Here is a 19,667-nt window from a genome sequence, read left to right as displayed (position 1 = left end):
CTCCTTTTCATTGATGATTTCTCAGCCATTGGGGGTAAAAAACGATGGGGAGTGATATTCCCGTGTTATTTTATGGCTAGGGGTTTGACTTGAGTTCCATTGTGTTTAAGTCAGAAAATTCAGTGGAGATGGCAAAAAAGCACAATGTTTTGCAGTGATGATTTGTTTATTTGACTATTTTCAGCTGTGACGAAAATTGCAGTACAGTGGAGTCTCTTTAACTCGAACCTCTATAGCTTGAACGACTCCTTAACTCGAGCAAGTTTTCTCATCCCTTCAACAATGCTAATCTCCATAACTCGAAAATCCCTTAACTCGGACAAATTCGTGTTCCCCGGGCAGGTTTGAGTTATGGAGACTATAGTCGATTTGAAATTAGAAAGTAAGCTTTGACTTCTCAATCGACTGATACTTTAAAATGACTTCTCAGTTGACTACAACTTGTGAGTTGACCTAGAACCTACAACTACAAGTAGATAACAAAATTTCACAAAAAGCCACCGTACTAAAAAGTCGATTTTTCGAACTCTTATTGCGATTGCAGTGAAGACCAAATCAAAAAGAAAGAAAATCGCAATCTGAAGCATCTTCGGCAAAGTTGTTCTCTGCCAGATTTACCCTTAAGCTTATTGAATTTTGTCCTAAAAATTATAATTTCATCGGATTAATAAATCCTCTCTCCATTCATTGAAGTGACCAATGAATCATTTTTTCCATGAAAACTATGAATTAATCATGTATTTCGAATATTTTATGAATTATAGAATTATTACGCCAAAATAGATTTAATGTAAAAATATTTCTTGATAACGCAAAATAAATGTATATACGAAAGTTTTTTAAATCTGATACATTTTAACAATATTTTGTTGGTTTTTATTGGACGAAATCTTGATGACTACCAAAAGGTTGAAACGCAACTTGTCTAGTGGTCGGTCAAAGAAACAACATTAAATCTTTTATTATTCTTTAGGAAGATCAAAGAGATTCGAACGGGACGGTCGAAGCAAGCAAATGAAGAAACTGAGGCTAAGCAGCCAATCAAATCAAGACTCGGTTATTCACTCGCTACTTACAAACTCTCTTCTTATAACACCACACCCACCACCCTCCACCCTCCACCCACACATTCAAAAGCAAGGATAATTAAACGTCCATCATCATCGAACGACAATAAAGAACACTTGAAATCTTCAGATCAATCAACGAACAGGCAAATTAAGCAGGATAATGATAAAAGTTCGCTCTACACTGACTCCAGGCAAACCTTCCAGTCATCAAGTGAAGTGTCTAAAATCACTTCAACCTACCACGCTGTCCAAAGAAAATCAATCTCTCTAGAGCGGAAATCCTTGAAACCGTCAAGAAGTTTATCAACATTAAATGACGAAAGATCTTTTGATCCATCTTCCAAATCGGATAATGTAGAGACCAGACAAGGTACCATATCAAAAAGAAGGGTTAGTATTTCAAGAAAGCAAAACAGCCCTGTTAGACAAACTATCACATCAACGGTGGATAGCACTAGAAGATTCTCCAGCAACGCTGCTTCATCATCGATGACTCAACAAGGAGCAGCAGTGTCAAAAAAACACTATTCGTCCAATATTCATGGAGCTGAAACAACCAGAAGATCGTCAACTTCTCAAAAACATCCTATTAGAAGTCCTACAAAAAAAAGAAGTTTTAAAAACGAAAGTCACAACTGGAAAGCAGTGAATGAAAGACATCCATTGAGATCTCAAGCACAATCTAATGACTTTTACAATGAAAAAGATCACGGAACAAAACGGAAAGGAGAGGAAGAACCTATGACGAGGACATCTAATTTGAAGAAACGCCGGATACAGTCACGATCTCTTTACGAAGGGAAGATAGTGAAGTTCGTCTCTTATCAGGGACATCCTTATGGGTTTGTTACCAGTGAAGGAATCTCACATGAAGAACGGCAAATTTATTGTATCGGGACGACGGATATTCACTTTAGCTTTCGTTGTGTCCTATCAAGTTTACTGGAGTTGCAAACAGGAGATATCATATCGTTCAAACTTCAAGAACCTCGAACCAAGAGAAAAGATAGAGTGCGAGCCGTCAATGTTACCGTTCTACAGTTATCGAAAAGAAGTTACCGAGTGCTTAAAGATTATCTTACGCGTGTAGAAGACGCGCTTGACTCCAAAGAAGAAGGAAGTGATATCCGAGAGACATTCGGCTATGGAGATCTGTTTATTGATAGCGATGACGCAAGATTGGGAGATTCTGATGTTGATGAACATGCTAATGGCAATAAAAATGAACGAGAAACGGTGCATGACTCAGTTGAATCAGATATGAATCAAAGTTCAGGCTCTGGTGATGGGCGACTAACTAAAAACAACATCATTAACATAGAAAAAGAACAGAAGCTATGGCACGATGAATGTGAAGAAGATGATAGACTACTTGTAAACTCCACCCCTGTTTCGAAACAAATAAAGCTGGATATCGATTTTATTAACAGAGAAACTGGAGATTACAGGTTGAGTTGGCAGAATGTGCGGTTATCTTCACCTGACGATGAAGTGTTTGAAACCAATGCAAGTGGAAGAGGTTGGAAGAATGAAAGAAACTTTACTAGATCGATGGATATTGATCCAATCGACATACATGATACATTACCGCCTCATAACGCAGAGGTATCGAATGAAAACAGCCCAGAAGAAAAACAGTTAGCAAGTCAGTTTGAAATCAACCGAAGTCCATATCATGGCATCAAAAGGGATCGAAATTCGGGTAGCCCTCAACTCAAAGATTGGTCCATACCCAGGAGAAGTCGAAGAGAAGTCTCTAGGAAACCAGAGGCTTGCAAACAGTTCCAAACAAAGGATGTCTTATCTTCACCTACAGTTTGGCAACATGTGATCAAACAGATCTCTTCTTCTCATGATAATCATCAAACGCTGATTCAGCAATATTTGAGAGTTGTTGTCAAGTTGTGCGGGAAAACACAATCTTTAAAAGAGCTTTTCCGCCAAGTGTTGATGAAAATTGCCGAAGAAGCCACATTCTTGAATCCGATCAGTGGTAGCCTCAGGAGATACATTGACCAGTTGATGAAAGATATTGAGAGAGAGTCCAAGAAAGGAGATACCAAAGATGATTCAGAAGATACCCTACATCCAGGAAGAGATTTCCCTGATACTGAAGCAGAGCTTCTGAATCAAGATGTTGAAGAAACACTAGGAGAGTGTTCATCCTTTCAAGGTGGTTTAGACGATGTTCAAGAATCGACAAACGGGTACATACCAAACTCACCAAAGTTTGTACATTCGGAATGTGAGAGAATGCTTCTGGAGCGTGGTAGTGAAACAGAAGAGGAAGTGGCAAACCCTAGTGATGAAGAAGGAAGGCCTTCCTCTGGCGATTGTAAAAATGAGGAGGTTCGAGAATCAATCGATTTGGAAGATGGTGAAATTGTTGACGTTGACGAGAAACGTAAAGCGAAACTTAAAACTATTGAAATAAATTCATCCAACCAATCGGAGAAGCGAGTAAATTCGTTGCTAGCAAGTCCCATTGATGGTACTTCGAAGATTTTCAATAAACACAATGATGACTTGATTGATGAAAACAAGACAGTAAGAAAAAACAACTCTCGCCAACGTCGCGGAGATAATGATTTTAAAAGCATATCAACACTTAGAGAAAATTTGAAACTAGTTCGTGATTTCCTACTAGTAATCAGTCGAACCATACCAGAAAAACGCGCCACGATTTTATCTCTTGTTAAAATCTTAATGCGTCGGTCACATCTGCAACAGCAAAACCTTGAAATGTCCATCTTCCTGTACAACTTGTTGAAAACTTTCACCGTAGGATCTTTGGATAACATTGATGAGTTACAATGGCAGGACTTACCGCTGATTCTCAAAAAAGATGAGATTTTCAACGAGTTAGAAGAAGCGATCAATTTGAGAGCAGTCAAAAAGAAAGGGTGCTATGAATCGGCTGATGAATACATGGACGTCTACTTTCGTCTGCTGCGTGAAGATTGTTTCTACAATTTGAAGAAATCAATCAAACAACTGATCAATGGTGAATTGGGTGAGTTTTATTTCAGGCTTAAATTATTGATGACACAATTTTCTCAAACTTAAAAGAGGAGGGGCACTTAATTAAACAAATTACCTAGGGGACGAATTATGCCAAGAATTGGCAAAGGTAGCTCTCAACGAAATTAAAAAATTACTGCTTCACCAAAAAAAGTTACTCAACCAATTTAGAACTTTTAAAACTTTTTACTGCAAAATTAGCTTTCTTAAAGTATCTCGTTCCTTCCGTTTACAAGCCAGAATTTCGAACAAATCTGTGGGTTGTAGTAATTTTTCTTTGCAAAAATAACGCAGAAGTTGAATAAACAATAGTTTATTGTAATGATTGCGACTTAACCCCGTGTTAGAGAGGATATGAAAGATGAATGATTCTCTTGACCAATGGATATTTTGATCGAGGATCGAGGACCTTTCTTAAAATTTGTGGCTTAAAAGATTGAAAAAGAACTGTCCAATGAACCAAAAAAACCCTTTGAAACTGATGAAAGGAATGTAAAATGGCTCACTGTACTGGAGGAGTGAAATCACTGATTTGAATAACTTTTTTTTTCTTTTGGGCTTTAGATATTCGAGATATGAATGTCTATGAGAAGGTTTCATTATATGGAATCAACGTCGCTAAAGGTTCCGTTCAATTCGCATTGAAAATCTTCTCTGTCAAAGATGTCAAAGATTGGTCGAGATCGTCACATCTAAAATTCGGTGATTTGATGTGTCTTTCCACTGACGGGACGTTCAAGCAACCATTCTGGGTGACAGTCACTAGTAAAGATCACATGCAGGAGAAAGGTGTGGTTTTGGTCCAACCTTGTGATGAATGGAACGATTTCAAAGGTGCTGAGTTTATAATCCATCTCATGAGATCTAGAGGTGAATATTTTGTTTATGTGTAGATTTGTTAGCGTTGCTGTTGTTCTCCGCCTTTTCTAGTACTAATGCAGTGTTAAAAGTTCTTCCATCGCAGACTCAGATATCTGTCTCAGCGAAGTAACCGAGGCTTTTCCGTCTTGAAAATCTGCATGATCCAGCAAAATTTCAAATATGTGTGCTAGTTTGCTTTGTAAAATCAGCTTTCCGTCGAGAAGAAAAACTTTAACCATTGGCTAAATGGGAACTTTTTGCTTAAATCTTTACCATTTTCTAATAGATTTATTCAAGTAGAAATTAATACTCCGAAATTTTGCTTAATTACACAAAAAATAGACAGTCACAGCCCAAATCTTCAAAGTCAGGCAACTAAATTCCAAAAAATCAACAACAATAAACTTTGTTTATCTTCCTGTTTTTCTCAGGTCACATTTACATGGTGGAGTCACCGAACTATTACCGCTCCTATCAACCCGTCTTTAAAACATTGCAATCTCTCAATGTCAACCGCCTCAGTTTCAAGGAAGAACTCGTCAAGCTGGAGAAAGGACGACTACCTGATTTTCTGCACCCGTCACATACCATCGACTCCCGTCTTGTTTACCGGACTCCGAACACGTCAGAACCACTGAAAGCAAAAGCAACCAGTAACTCTACTATAAATCATGATTCACCCGAATCCAATAAACCAATCGTAGCCGTAAATTCGCTATCCAGCTTGCCTCCCAATCAAACAGATTCAGCAACTAACCAAATAAATGCAACAACGTCGTCTTTAGCAGTGACATCAAATTCAGTGACATCTGAAATAGCGATGGCACAAAATTGGTCATCACCTACAACTCAAACTTCTTCATTTATAATGAAACTTAAAAAAGATATAATTCTACCGCCAACACCACCACAACTACCACCAACACAACTACCGTCACCAACACAACCACCACAAACACCAACACCACCACCACGTGACTGTGCATTCACAATGCAGCGTGAAAATGAAAAGCACAAAATAACATTAGAAGACTTTTTCGATACCCCACACAGTGACGTGAAAAGCATTTTCGATCCTTCGCAAGAGGAGGCCGTCAAAACATGTCTCCAAAACCGAATTGGAATCATCCAGGGACCACCGGGTTGTGGGAAAACATTTATCGGAGTACAAATGGTGCGTTTGCTACTGTCGCTCTCTTCTCTGCACAAACCAAAGATCTTTGTGTTGACTTACAAGAACCATGCGCTGGATGAATTTCTCAAAGGAATCTCTAAGTAAGTATCGTAGATGTGTAGGTAGACAACAGTAAATCGAAAGTCCCGAAGGATCATTCTCTCTATAAAATCTAGCTGTTCACAAGAGTATTGGACACAATTTGATGATTTCCCACTTTTTAAACTTTTTTGGTTCTCCAAGGCATATAGTTTGAGAAATAATGTTTTCTCCAGTCAGAACCACAAACCTACATAAGAATGGCCGGATTCTTTTCTTCTTAGAAAGACGATCTTACCGTGAGAAGACGTCAAATCTTCTCTGGGTCCCTCTGACTTTTATCCTGGCTATATTACCATCAAAGACGGGATTTTTATTTATAAGTTGTTTGATAAACGGGATGCTTTTCTTTTTTTCTATAGTCTGAATGCCACACAAAGATAGCAACTTGCCATAATCGATATTTTTTATTCTTCTTTTGTTGGTGAACTTCTCAGGATTGCTCGTTCTACGTTATTTTTTGAGGACTTGAAAGTTAAAGCCAAAGTTTTTATACAAAGAATGCGATAGTTCTCTTTTGGTAAATACGAAATATCACTTTGATAAACTATTGTTTCTTTCTTTTAGATATGTTGGTCTAAGTAAGCTGGTTCGCATTGGAGGAAGATGTAAAGACCCTGCATTGGAGAACATTACTCTCAGAAAACTTCGTAAAGAAAATCAAACCGAAATTACTGAAATGGTATTCAAAAATCGCTACGAAATGGATGAAAGCCGAGACACACTGCGAGCTACTTTTGAAGAAATTCGACAACTACCATACATCAGTTATGATCAACTATATAGAAGCCTATCTGATGCACATGTGTATTCACTATTAATTGGTTTGGATTGGGATTCCTTGTCGAGTGAAGAGACTAACTGTGTAACATGGCAAGAAGTTGACAATTTGTTGAGAGGAGAAAACTCAAAAAGTTTTGAAGATATCAAGTTTTTATATGAAATCAAAGATATAGCTTTTAATCATTGGCTTCCATCTCAAGAGGAATTCGATGATTGCGAATATAAACTTACCGGTAAGTCAAAATTTCATTGTTATCGGTGAGTTTGGTGAGTTTCCCAATGTATCACAACTATGAAGAATCTCTCACAGACAGGCAGGGGTTTCAATTCCAGTCCCTTGAAAACTCAATATTATTCGTTTCATTTTTTTAGGTGGCATTCAAAGCATTCAGACTTTTTCGAAATTGACGTTCAAGCAGCCAAGTGAGATTGACAAAGTGAAAAAAAAGAAAAAAGGAGAAAAAGAAGAAGAAAATGGGGAAAAAATGAAAAGTGAAGAAGAGATCATGGAAGCTGAAGAAGAACAAATGATGTTCAGTGAACAGCGAAGGTTACTTTATATTTCTTTTTTTGTGCATTCTGTGAACGAATCTTCTTCAACCCAAAACCCAGTAGCATAGACTGGGGTGAGTGAACATTTGCTTAGGAGAACAGATTTAAACGACACATTATGTTTTTATACCACGAATAAGTAAGTACTTTGTCGTAAAAATCTGCTCTCCTACGCAGATCGATCTTCACCCCTGTCTACGCTTCTGAAAAACTCCATATCGCAAACCCGGTAGGACCCCCTACCTTCCTGTAACGAAATCAGTAAGAAACCTCGTCTCCAGTGAGAAAAATATCCTGAAATTTCACCCAAACTGGAAAAAAACTCATCCTCATTGTCATTTGTCCCCTTTATTTCACCCCATTGGTTAAGAAAGTCTCACCAGACCACTGAGACAGGGGTTTATCTTTTTTTAAATCTGAGAGAGAGGACCTTAGTCGGAAACAAGCAAAAACCTTCCTTCAACCTTTGCATTATAACCAGTTTCTAGATTAACACTTCAAAATGTCAAGGAATGTGTTCTTCCTTCTTGAAACAAGACCAAATAATTGCTGAGTTTTCCCCGCCAAAAAATCGACTTCTAGTTTCCTATTCCCTCTTCTGACTTTATTAAAATAGTCTTTTGATGGATGTCTTCCCCAAAACTGATTATGGGTTAATGTGAACGCCAAACTTAATTGATAAATGTCTCACTCTACTGTACTCCTCTCCAACCAGGTGAAGGAATTTGGAAATTAAATGTTTTTTAAACAATAGTTAAATCGTAGTTTAATTTTAAATCGTCTAAATCACTCATTCCGCCTGCGGTTACGACCACTTTGTCCCGCCTAACGAGTAGAGGCTTCTAATTTGTTTCCGCACGGTTTTGGCTATACTCTGAAAGCACAAACAAGGTTCAAGATGGTGGTGTTCAAGTCTCAGAAAATTTTACCTCCCTCCCGCCTTACAGATACTGGTTGCCGGCAACCCTGTTCCTAGTTTATGTTAGTTTATCACTAGCAAGGGACTACATTTTCCCCAAAACTGATTATGGGTTAGCCAAATATGTGAACGCCAAACTTAAGTGAAAAATGTATCATTCTACTATACTCCCCTCCAACCAGATGAACGAATTTGGAAATTAAATAGCATTTTAATTATCTTTGTTATAGGTCAGAATTCGTAAATGAAGAGTTCAACAGTATTCTAAAGGTCGATGATGGAAATAGTAATCACCAAGGAGAACAAAGAGTCAAAGGATTTTGTCCACAGGCCATCAAAAAGCTCACTGAAAATGGATATAATCTGCCTTACTTCGATGAGCAAGAGGACGTGTGGCAGTTGTCTATGCCAGATCGAATTCGATTGGTTCAACTTCTCATTGCCAAGGAAACAAACGAAATGTTGGAGAAATTTCAACGAAGTTTACGAGAATTCAAAGACAAATGCAAACAGAAAGCAGAGCTGGAAACACAAAATGAGGTCGAGATTTTAAAAAGAAAACAAATTATTGCTGCTACAGTAACTGGTGCCTCGATCAACCAAGAACTTTTAAGAGAAATTAAACCGCAAATCGTCATTGTAGAAGAGGCAGCCGAGGTAGGAGTGCTTGACGAATGAAGTAGAACTTTGCCTTTAATTCAACGGAAATCTTTGTTATTTAAATCTCTGTCGTTTGTTTCAGGAGAATGTAATCGGCTATTAGAATTTACTTTTTTTTCAAGTGACTCAAAGTTAAGGAGGTTTGTTATACAAAATAACTATATGCCTATTCTTTCTCTTCCCAAATAACTTCTTGAACTCCCCTCATTTTCCTTACAGGTACTGGAACCACAACTAGTGGCTTCGATTGGCTCGTGGACGAAATACATGCTTCTTATCGGTGATCACCAACAACTACGTCCATCCGTTGACGCCTACCATTTACGTAAAGATTACAACTTTGACATCTCCATGATGGAAAGGTTGATTAACAACCAAATGCCCTACACCACACTTCAAATGCAGAACCGGCAACGTGTCGAATTCGCCGAACTCCTTCTAGACATTTATCCTAACTTGAAGACCAACCATAAACGAATCTCTGGACACAAACCAGCAACATGTTTGGAAAAATCGGTTTTCTTTTGGGATCATCAACATGAAGAAACAAAAGAGCGAAGCGTGAGAAATGAAGAAGAGGCGAAGAGAGCGGTCGATTTAGGTCTTTTCTTGGTTCAACAGGGCTATGAACCACGGAAAATCACAATTCTAGCTATGTATCGTGGCCAGACAAAGTTGATCAGAGACACAATGAAGGAACACGTGAAACTATATTCTCAACTTTTTTCATGTGACACCAGAATGAACAAGCTACAAACAGCAATGACAACTCATGCAGATAACAGAAAATCGACTACTATTCCAGAATCCAAGCACAGCCGGAAACCGAAAGAGAAACCAGACGAGCCAAATGTCATTAAAATTCATACAGTAGATATGTATCAAGGTGACGAGAATGATTTTGTGATTGTATCCCTAGTCCGATCAAATCGGGAAAGAAATATCGGTTTCTTATCGGAACGCAATCGAAGATGTGTTGCTCAATCGCGCGCAAGATGTGGCGTTTATTTCATTGGTAACTCAAGCATGTTCAAAGAACATAAGACCTGGAGACCGCTCATTTCCAAGTTGAAAAGTGATGGTTGCCTAGGCGACAAGATTGGTTTGGTTTGCAAAGATCACCCAGAAGCCTCTTTCAAAGTTAAAGACAGTAAATTGATGGCATTGCCGAAGTTGGAAAACTTTTGTAAACAACCTTGCGGTCATGAAATGGAATGTGGAAAACATTTTTGTAAAGAGGGATGTCAAGTTCCACACACTCACTCAAGGTCAGCATGTAAAGAACTAGTTCTGTTTGAAGATGAACGTTGTCAACTGCATCATGAACCTTATCAGAGACCGTGTTGTTCAATACGCAATTTGTGTGAAAAATTGGTACCATTCACTTTTGAAAAGTGTGGCCATGATGCTTCTAAAAAGTGCTGCGAAGAAGCTGCATGGTTGAAATGTGAAACTATCGTTCGTCATGCTATGATGTGTGGATATGTACAATCGAAGAAATGCCATGAAGACGGATCGAAATTAAAATGTAAGGAAAAATGTCACCGTAAAATGTCGTGTGGTCATATCTGTTCTGGTGGTCACAAATGTTTCGAACATCCGAATAAAAAGTCATGTCGAGATTGCACGAATATTGAGCGAGCGGAACGCAAGAAACGCCAAAAAGCCGAAGAGGAGCAAAGAAAGGCAAACGAGCGAAACGTAAGCTTTTCATTCACGCTTTGTCTGATCGTTTGTTGTGATTGATTCGCTCTTAATAAAAAAAATAAACGGACTTTGATCTGGAAAAAAACGCTCATTTTCCTCACATTCCCCTCTCTTTTCATGGTTTTAATATGAGTATTCCTAATCGTTCTATTTTTGTTTGTTGCTCTTTCTTTCGTGACTTCTTTGGGTGTATTCACACTGTCGCTCTAAAGAAATATGGGAACAAAGAATTGCACGATCTTCTCCTTTGTCTTTTATTATCTAAATTTGCACGATCGTGTGATCGTGTTTGAAGGCAAACTTCAAGCCGAAAAAACACGATTTTGTTTTGATGGTAAAACTGGGGGAGGGGCACTCGTCCTTAAAACGACCATACGTTCGGCCCAAAAAATAAGCTACGAACTTTGACACCCTAACAGTGTTTAAACACGTTTAGGTCATTAGCTTGAAACTTTCAGTGTGAATACACCCCAGGTCCTCCCTCTCTCAAAATTTATTACTCCTTTATCGACTGTTATCACCAAGAAACTTAGATAAAAGTTTTTTAAAGTTCTTAACCCCGTTCCTAAACCCGTCTACGTATTTCCAATTCTAAAATCTCAAGTTCAGATAAATGTGTTATCTGAATCTATTTTTATGAAGTTTCTGTCTATGCTATGTTTGCTTTTGTTCTCACAGGTGAAAGAACATATCAAGAAGCTTGAAAATTCGGAAGATTTTGATAAGATGTGGTGTACCGAACTTACCAGAGAGAATCCAGAGACCATAGAAAAATATCTCAGAATTCAAGATGCAGTAAAGAAAGCGATCAACCAAGGACACCGTTTGTTTCCAAAGATTACGAAGATAGAAGAGGTGCGCAATTTGAAAGTACATGCTAAATTTCTTGAGAAGTCTCTTCATCTATATGAAAACGAAATCAAATCCGAATCAAAATTATTCTTTCATGGTGTAAACGATACCATGCTTGAAAGTATACTGAAGGATGGTTTTACATTACCAGATGAAAGCTGGAGTTACGGTGCTGGTATATATTTGACAAGCGATTCTACGCAGTCGCGAAATGAATCGCAAAGTGACCAATCAGGAAAGATGCTTTACTGTCAAGTTCATCTTGGCAGATCTTGGACTGCTAAAGAAGAATCGCCTGATTTCAATGCCGAGAGCTTACGAAAACTGAAGAAAGATTCAGTGTTCGTCCCGCGATCCACCAAAGAAGAGGGCGGTGAATCTCTCTCAGATCAGTACATTGTTTTTAATCCAGACCAAGTGCTTCCAAACTACGTCATCAGTTATGATTTGGAATTCCAGCCCTCCTTTATAGAAGTCTTTGGTCCTGATTTCGCGACGAGCAAAAAGACGATATTGCCGAAACGAGAGTTCAACCCTGATGATGTATTGCAGAAGCATTTTAAGTTCGTAGAAGCTCGCTTTTTGAACATGTTGAATAAAGTCCGCAAAACAAATGTTTACGAAATCACTAAAATTGACTTTTACGAGAATCCAGCTTTGAAGGAAAGATTTCTTGGAAAACAACGAGAGTTTGAGGTAAAATAGTTTTCGTTTTACAATGATCCTTTTTAATCTATACGTTGTGAAAATAGAGGGCTGTACAGTCAGAGTACAGTGGGCCTTTCGAGAAAAAAAACCGTTTGTTGGGGAGGTCATTTTTTTTGTTCCAAGAGTTTGATAGAAACCCCAGTCGGAATTCTATGGAATTTTCAAAACCTTGTAAAAACTAAGAATTCTTGAGGAATTTAAATCTAACAGTACTTGAAAATTCAGGGGGTCTGATTATTTTCAACCAATATCTTTTGAAGATTTTGACCTCTTCAACAAGGTGTGTACGGGGGGCTGGAAGTGATGGATTTGACCTTATTTTTGGATTTTGGCCTCTAAAAGGTTTTTTCTTTCGTAATTTTTACTGCAGTGTGTATAAGATGTGACATACAAACTTTATAAACGGGACTGGAATAGTTTTGTGGAACGGAACTTTTTGTCTTTTTCAGTCCAGATCCCTAGTGTGAATTACCTTATCGGCCAAAACTTAGTCGGCTCTAAGTGACTAAATTTTGGCTTGGTGACTAAAATTAAGCTTTCCTTATTTTCCAGTATTTTAAGCTTTCTCCTATTTTCCATCTGCCTGTAAATTTAGAAATGGCCCAAATTTTTAGTCGGTCTTAATTATTAGTCGGCCCTTAGTTACTAAATTTTGACGAGGTGACAAAATTAGGGCCGACTAATAATTAAGGCCGACTAAAATTAAGGCCGACTAAGTTTTGGCCGATAAGGTATAGGTTCCCAATGCAAAAAAAATTAAATTGAAGGATACAACAATCTAAGGAAGGGATTATTTGAACCGGGATTCCTTTCAGCATTGACACGTTATGTGACTACATGGTCATATTGCTGCAAATGAAAATTCTTTCCACTTTCTTGTTCTTATCTAGGATAAATATCCAAACTCATCCGAGGCTGAACCAATTTACGGATTCCATGGAACAAATAAAAGCGACGTTGTTTGTGAGATCATGAACAACAATTTCAAAGCAAGTACACAAGGCAAATTTGGCGCTGGTGTGTATTTCTCGGAACAACCTGACTACACGTTTAACTACGGTGGTAAAAACAACCTTATATTAGCACGAATCCTTCCTGGAAAGACTAAAGAGTGTAATTATGTGGCAATGAACAGTGATTTGTGTACTGAAGGGTATGAGTCACATGGTGCATTCAAAAATGATGATGGTACTTTTAAAGAAGTTGTTATTTTTGATACTGTCGTATATCCCTTGCTTGGATACACGTAGTTTTATGGTGCTTTTTGAAAATGTGTTCGAAATATGCAAATAAGAAAACTAGAAAATAGATCAGTTCATAAAGTTTGACTTATAGAGCTTCCTTCTTAGAGATCAAGCTTACCTTAAGATAAAGAAAGAAGAAATCTTTTTCTTCCAATTTAATATCTTCTTAATATTATTCCTTAATTTACATCCATTGCCATAATCATATTTTACATTCTTACATCTCTTCTAATTTACAGTTCTATGTCCATCCTAAGATGGGTAAAACTACACTACTACTACTGTGTTACAATTGCAAAAACCTCAGTTTAAATACATTTTAGCTTATTTATAAGTTCTGTTAATTAATATTACAATAAGTGTAGATAATAGTTATTGTTCGTGCTAGGTGTGTGTTTGGATCGGATTGGTTTGTAACAACAATGGGATTTCACTGCTTGAATCTGATTGGTTGATATTCTCAAAATAGGGTGCGGTTGTGATAGAATTTTGGCTCTCAGGAGTTCGCAGGTGATTTCGTTGAGTGGGTGACGAAATGTTATTTCTTCATATTAATGATGATGAGTTTGTTTTAGAATTAAAACAATCTGTTGTTGTCCCTCCTTCTTTACGGCACTTTGCAATAGAAATATGATCAGTTTATTTTCTTGATCAATGATGATTAGGTATTGATTGGTGATAATTAGATAAGGTACTTTTCAATAGAAATTAGGTAATCATCTTTTTCAGTATCAGCTTAAGAACGTTGGTTTATATGCTCTTTATTTACGTTGATATGTTCGGTTCAGCTTGTGAAATTACAAGGCAGTATCAAAGCGTTATCCTCCTTGTTAATTTCGAATCATCTTGGTTTCATCATTATAAACATCAAGTTTAATAGTCAATTTTTTTAAAGGCCAATACATGTTGCATCAATTTCAAAGTTAATTATAGTGGATGTCAATTAATGCCAAATTAATGTTCAATTCTGTTGTCTTTGTTTTATATAATTTGTTAAATATTATTTTTTAATATATATATTAGTGACAAAGTAAATAAGATTCAATTACGGTAAAATACTTTTTTTAGAATATATAGTCTTTTTTTTAGTCAATTTAGTTCAATATAGTTTTTTTCTCACAGTTAATCATATTTAATGGGGCAATATTTGGAAATGTGTCCTTCTTCTTTGCATATGAAATAAACTACCGATTGTTCACAATCGCCCTGTTTTTTATCGGTTTTAATATGCTTTATTTGGCTTATTAAATTTTTAATTAAATACTTCATTGGTGGATCAACTGTCTCTTTCAGCAAAAGTGCATGGGTTGCCTCACGGTACGTCTCTGGTTGCTTTATTTGTAAGTAGTTTCTGTATCCAGAATCTAGTTCAGCAATCATGATATCAAGTTTTGTTTGGTCGGGAACATTAAGATTTTGAGCAAGTTTCTCAAGTCTGCACAAGTACGTGCTGATTGGCTCTTCATGTTGGTAGATTTGGTGTAAGAGTTGGCGTTTTCGATACTTGATTTGTGGCACGTTGAATTTATCTGTAAGTGCTTGTTTCAAATTATGGTAGTTAGCACGGACGTCTGCGGCAAGGGTGCGATAAAATGTAAGTGCCCTGTCTTTTAATACTCGAGTGAGGAGTTTAGCTTTTAGCTTGTCTGTGAGCTCGTAAAATTCAATTGTTATTTCATAGTTGACGAAAAATTCGGTTATATCATCCGCCGGGTCGAGTCCAAATGTTGGTAATGACGATATTTCGATTTGTCTTGGAATTACAATTTGTGCGAAAGTAGCGGCTTCATCTTGGGCTACGGCCATTTCTGCTTGCTGTTGAAAACGGTTTATGTTTCTGTACAATTGCCTGTAATTGTTAGCGTTTTGCATTTTGAAGATGAGTTGACGCGGTCAGATATTCCGGATTTACTGACGGTCTCCTTTCTGATTATGGACATGCTTCTTTATTTCGATGTGGTTTTTGAATGTTCAATTAATTGGGTTGTTCTCAGTGTTTTGTCTTTTTTACTTTTAATGATCTGTCATCAATATGTTGGTTCATTAATTGGTTTCAGTTATAATTTTTTTTTACTTAATAATTTCATGCATCGTCTTTTGTTCATTGTATTTTAGATGTTGTCTATTAAAATACGTGTATTCAGTTTTTGTTTTATTATTTCTTTTTAACTATACGTTTTGCTCGAGTCTTCTTTGCTTATTTCTTTCAAATTACCGCGTAATTTGCTCGTATACATGTATACCAGTCAAATCCCTGATTTGACCCGTAGAAGCTGAGAAGTCTCTTCATAACACTTCTGCGCCAGCTTCTACTCAGGAGTTTCTTTTGTAATTTTATACTCCTACAAGTTCATTGTTCATATATTTTTAATTAATTATTTGTGTAATGTTTAAATTCATTTTCTTCTCTTTCATTGCCATGGTCTTTCTTGTTGCGTTAATTTAGTCGTTATCCTTCAAGGGATCAATTTGATATTGATCAACAATCGATCGTTTTTTTTTATTGTCAATTGGTTAAAGTTCTTTCAGGCTTTATCATGAGGCGTTACGGTAAGATGACTTCGCGAATGTCTATCTTCTATCTAACCTCTTTTCTCAATAATGGTAAATAATTGTTGCTGGTTCGGTGTTATCGATTGCCATCGAGTTTATAAATATTTCTCTCTCTCTCTTTGAATATCGTAATCGGTGTAATAAATATCGCTTAATAAAATATCTCAATTCGGTAACGAATATCAATTTCTCTGTCTCCAGACAGGAATACCATCGTAAATAAACCATATCTCATTCAATTGTTTCCACGAACTTAAACATCCGAACAAAGGTAAAATAACCTTTTTACTCTTACGTTGACATTTTCCTGTGCACAATGGGATGCTCAACTCGTTGATTGATATCATATTAATTAGGCTGAAACCAAGTAACCTCTACTTAGTTATCCGTCGATACCGCGAATCTATGCCAATCGGGCATATACATACAGCCTTAACTTAGGTTTTCAATTTCATTCTCACTTACAGCGCGTAGGATATCACAAAACATACCATGTAAAACATTTAGCATTCATTATATAAAAACTCTATTGATGGAACAAACATGTAATATTCTTTTAACAAGTTGCAAGTTGGCGTCTCCGGGCCCTGGAACACTCAACCTCTTATCAATTTAATATCACATCTTGGTTCTTGAATAAATCTTTTTCAAAGTTAAATACAATCAAAATGAAATATTGGTCAAACGGAACTTACAATGTTCTTCAAACTCACGCGATCTCTCGTCACTCTCTCACGCTTTCACTTATTTTCACGTCATGTCTTCATCATCCCGTTTCATATTTCTCTGATGTTTCTAGTTAAGTTTGGGATATTTGAGACCAAAAATATATACACTATTTACACAATCGTTGTAGATTCTCTCTTCTCTACTTCTCTCATCTCTCATTCAAAAAAGGAAAAATATCACTTACAGTTTTGGGGACTATCTTTGAAGTCTAAAAGAAATACTGTTGGAACAAAAATATTAATATACCACTACAACAAACAAAGTCCACTTCTTGGAATAGAATAAAATCATAAACAACACAGATTTCAACTACTGTTCAAACGCAAAAGAAATGAAATACAAAATACTCACTAAAATTGAAGGTCTATAAATCGAAACTTTATCTCGGACTTGAACCTCCATGTCGTATATCCCTTGCTTGGATACACGTAGTTCTATGGTGCTTTTTGAAAATGTGTTCGAAATATGCAAATAAGAAAACTAGAAAATAGATCAGTTCATAAAGTTTGACTTATAGAGCTTCCTTCTTAGAGATCAAGCTTACCTTAAGATAAAGAAAGAAGAAATCTTTTTCTTCCAATTTAATATCTTCTTAATATTATTCCTTAATTTACATCCATTGCCATAATCATATTTTACATTCTTACATCTCTTCTAATTTACAGTTCTATGTCCATCCTAAGATGGGTAAAACTACACTACTACTACTGTGTTACAATTGCAAAAACCTCAGTTTAAATACATTTTAGCTTATTTATAAGTTCTGTTAATTAATATTACAATAAGTGTAGATAATAGTTATTGTTCGTGCTAGGTGTGTGTTTGGATCGGATTGGTTTGTAACAACAATGGGATTTCACTGCTTGAATCTGATTGGTTGATATTCTCAAAATAGGGTGCGGTTGTGATAGAATTTTGGCTCTCAGGAGTTCGCAGGTGATTTCGTTGAGTGGGTGACGAAATGTTATTTCTTCATATTAATGATGATGAGTTTGTTTTAGAATTAAAACAATCTGTTGTTGTCCCTCCTTCTTTACGGCACTTTGCAATAGAAATATGATCAGTTTATTTTCTTGATCAATGATGATTAGGTATTGATTGGTGATAATTAGATAAGGTACTTTTCAATAGAAATTAGGTAATCATCTTTTTCAGTATCAGCTTAAGAATTCAAGCATTCTTTAAGTCAAATTAGTTCTTTTACACGACAATACCGAACAAATTTTACCATGCTATGTCATCCATTTTAAACTAGTTTAAATAACAAACGAACATAACGAAGTCTTGGATGTAACAGACTTATTGACTTGAATCCAGCTTAATAGATTCAAATGTAAATACAATCATGGATGAAAATGGTGAGACAAGAGTAGAATATAAGCCTCACCCTTCTCTCTCCACAAGTGCCAATGTTGAAGGGCATTAGAAAAGTCGGTGGGACGGTCGTTCGCACTCAACATTGCCACTGGGGGAAAGGGAGAACTTTTCATTGTTCTCCAAGCATTTCCAATGTTTTTCTCAAACATTAAAGTCCATGATTGTAGAAGAATAGTGGTGCCCATTGAGCTTAAAGCCCGAAGCGCTAGAGTGGAATCTTCAACCTTTCTTTATGCAAGAAAATATGTATTGTATTAATTTTTGCATCGTAATCTCCGGTGTCACGCGTTTTAAATTAAAATAGCTACCTCAATATCGTGAATTTTCCGACCCTTAGAGGCACTACTTTGAAATTTTCTGATTTTTGTATCCCTTTGGAAGGTGAAAAACCGACCTTTACCGTCCGCCCATTTTTGCCTAAGTACCCATCACCCGGGATATAAGTAGATTGATTGTTTTTTTGCCTCTCATTTATGTAATTTAACCAAAATTTTTGGATTTTTTCTAAATCCATTTTTTATAGCAGCACTACGGTAGATATCTCACCTCATTGTAATCTTTTTTTCAATAATTCATAACAATTCTTAAAAGAAATTATACTTTCAAATGCAGTTTTAGGTTAGATTGATTTTCTTGCTTATGACTGTATTCATGTTGTAAGTCTAACTTCGGCGGAAAAATATTTCGTCACTTACTAGACCGTTAATGGTTTCTAATAATCGATCATTAGCGAGGCTAATTTGATTTGTTGTTTTACGGGCCAAGCTACCCAAAAAAGAAAGTCAGTCGTTCGGCGAAAAAAATAAGAAATAAAAGTTGAATTTCACCTTTAAAATCTCCTAAAAAGGCATTACAAACTACTACATCTTCTCAAAAAGGCAAAATAGAAAATAAAAAGACACAAAAAGCTTGCATTCACGGAAAAAATGAAAATTGAACATAAAATTCTCAAAGCCTTAGAAAAACTACCAAAATTCTGTATAGCAATGAAAATAAAAGTGTACTGCCAAAATCAAATTTTATTTCTATTTCAATTTTTGGAATTTCAGGGTCGGTCGGGACGGAAACCAACTACCTTAAAGGAAGAAAATTTGACGTATGGCCGAAAAAACTAACTTTGGCGGGAATTTAATTTGGCGGTTGTTGGAAAATTTAACCTTTAAATGGCGTAAAAACAGCAAAAAATAGCAAAAACCACCTTTAAAGGGTACACATTTTCAAAAAGTTTCATTTGGTGGGAATACACTCTTCTCGAGATGCTTAAATTTATTGTTGTCCTCGTTTTCAAACAGATTTCATTACTATAAAATTACATATTCACAATGATAATTGTGTTGTTTAGACCTCATGAGACATTT

General features: G+C 36.4%; 1 protein-coding gene across 1 annotated transcript in view; it reads left to right on the top strand.

Moving 5' to 3' along the window:
- Positions 1–7,241, top strand: part of LOC136802344 (dihydropyrimidinase-like) — a 35,215-nt gene extending 27,974 nt beyond the window's left edge. Inside the window, exons 14-17 of the transcript XR_010845993.1 lie at positions 974–4,083; positions 4,656–4,961; positions 5,384–6,227; positions 6,793–7,241. The gene's annotated coding sequence lies outside the window, so the exon portion shown is untranslated. The remainder of the gene's footprint in view (positions 1–973; positions 4,084–4,655; positions 4,962–5,383; positions 6,228–6,792) is intronic.
- Positions 7,242–19,667: the final 12,426 nt, after the last annotated feature.

This window comes from Clytia hemisphaerica, unplaced genomic scaffold (assembly GCF_902728285.1).
Source record: "Clytia hemisphaerica strain Z4C2 unplaced genomic scaffold, Clytia hemisphaerica genome assembly, whole genome shotgun sequence".
Lineage (NCBI taxonomy): Eukaryota > Metazoa > Cnidaria > Hydrozoa > Leptothecata > Clytiidae > Clytia > Clytia hemisphaerica.
Note: the sequence above shows the minus strand (reverse complement) of the source record. Positions and strands in the feature narration are given on the sequence as shown.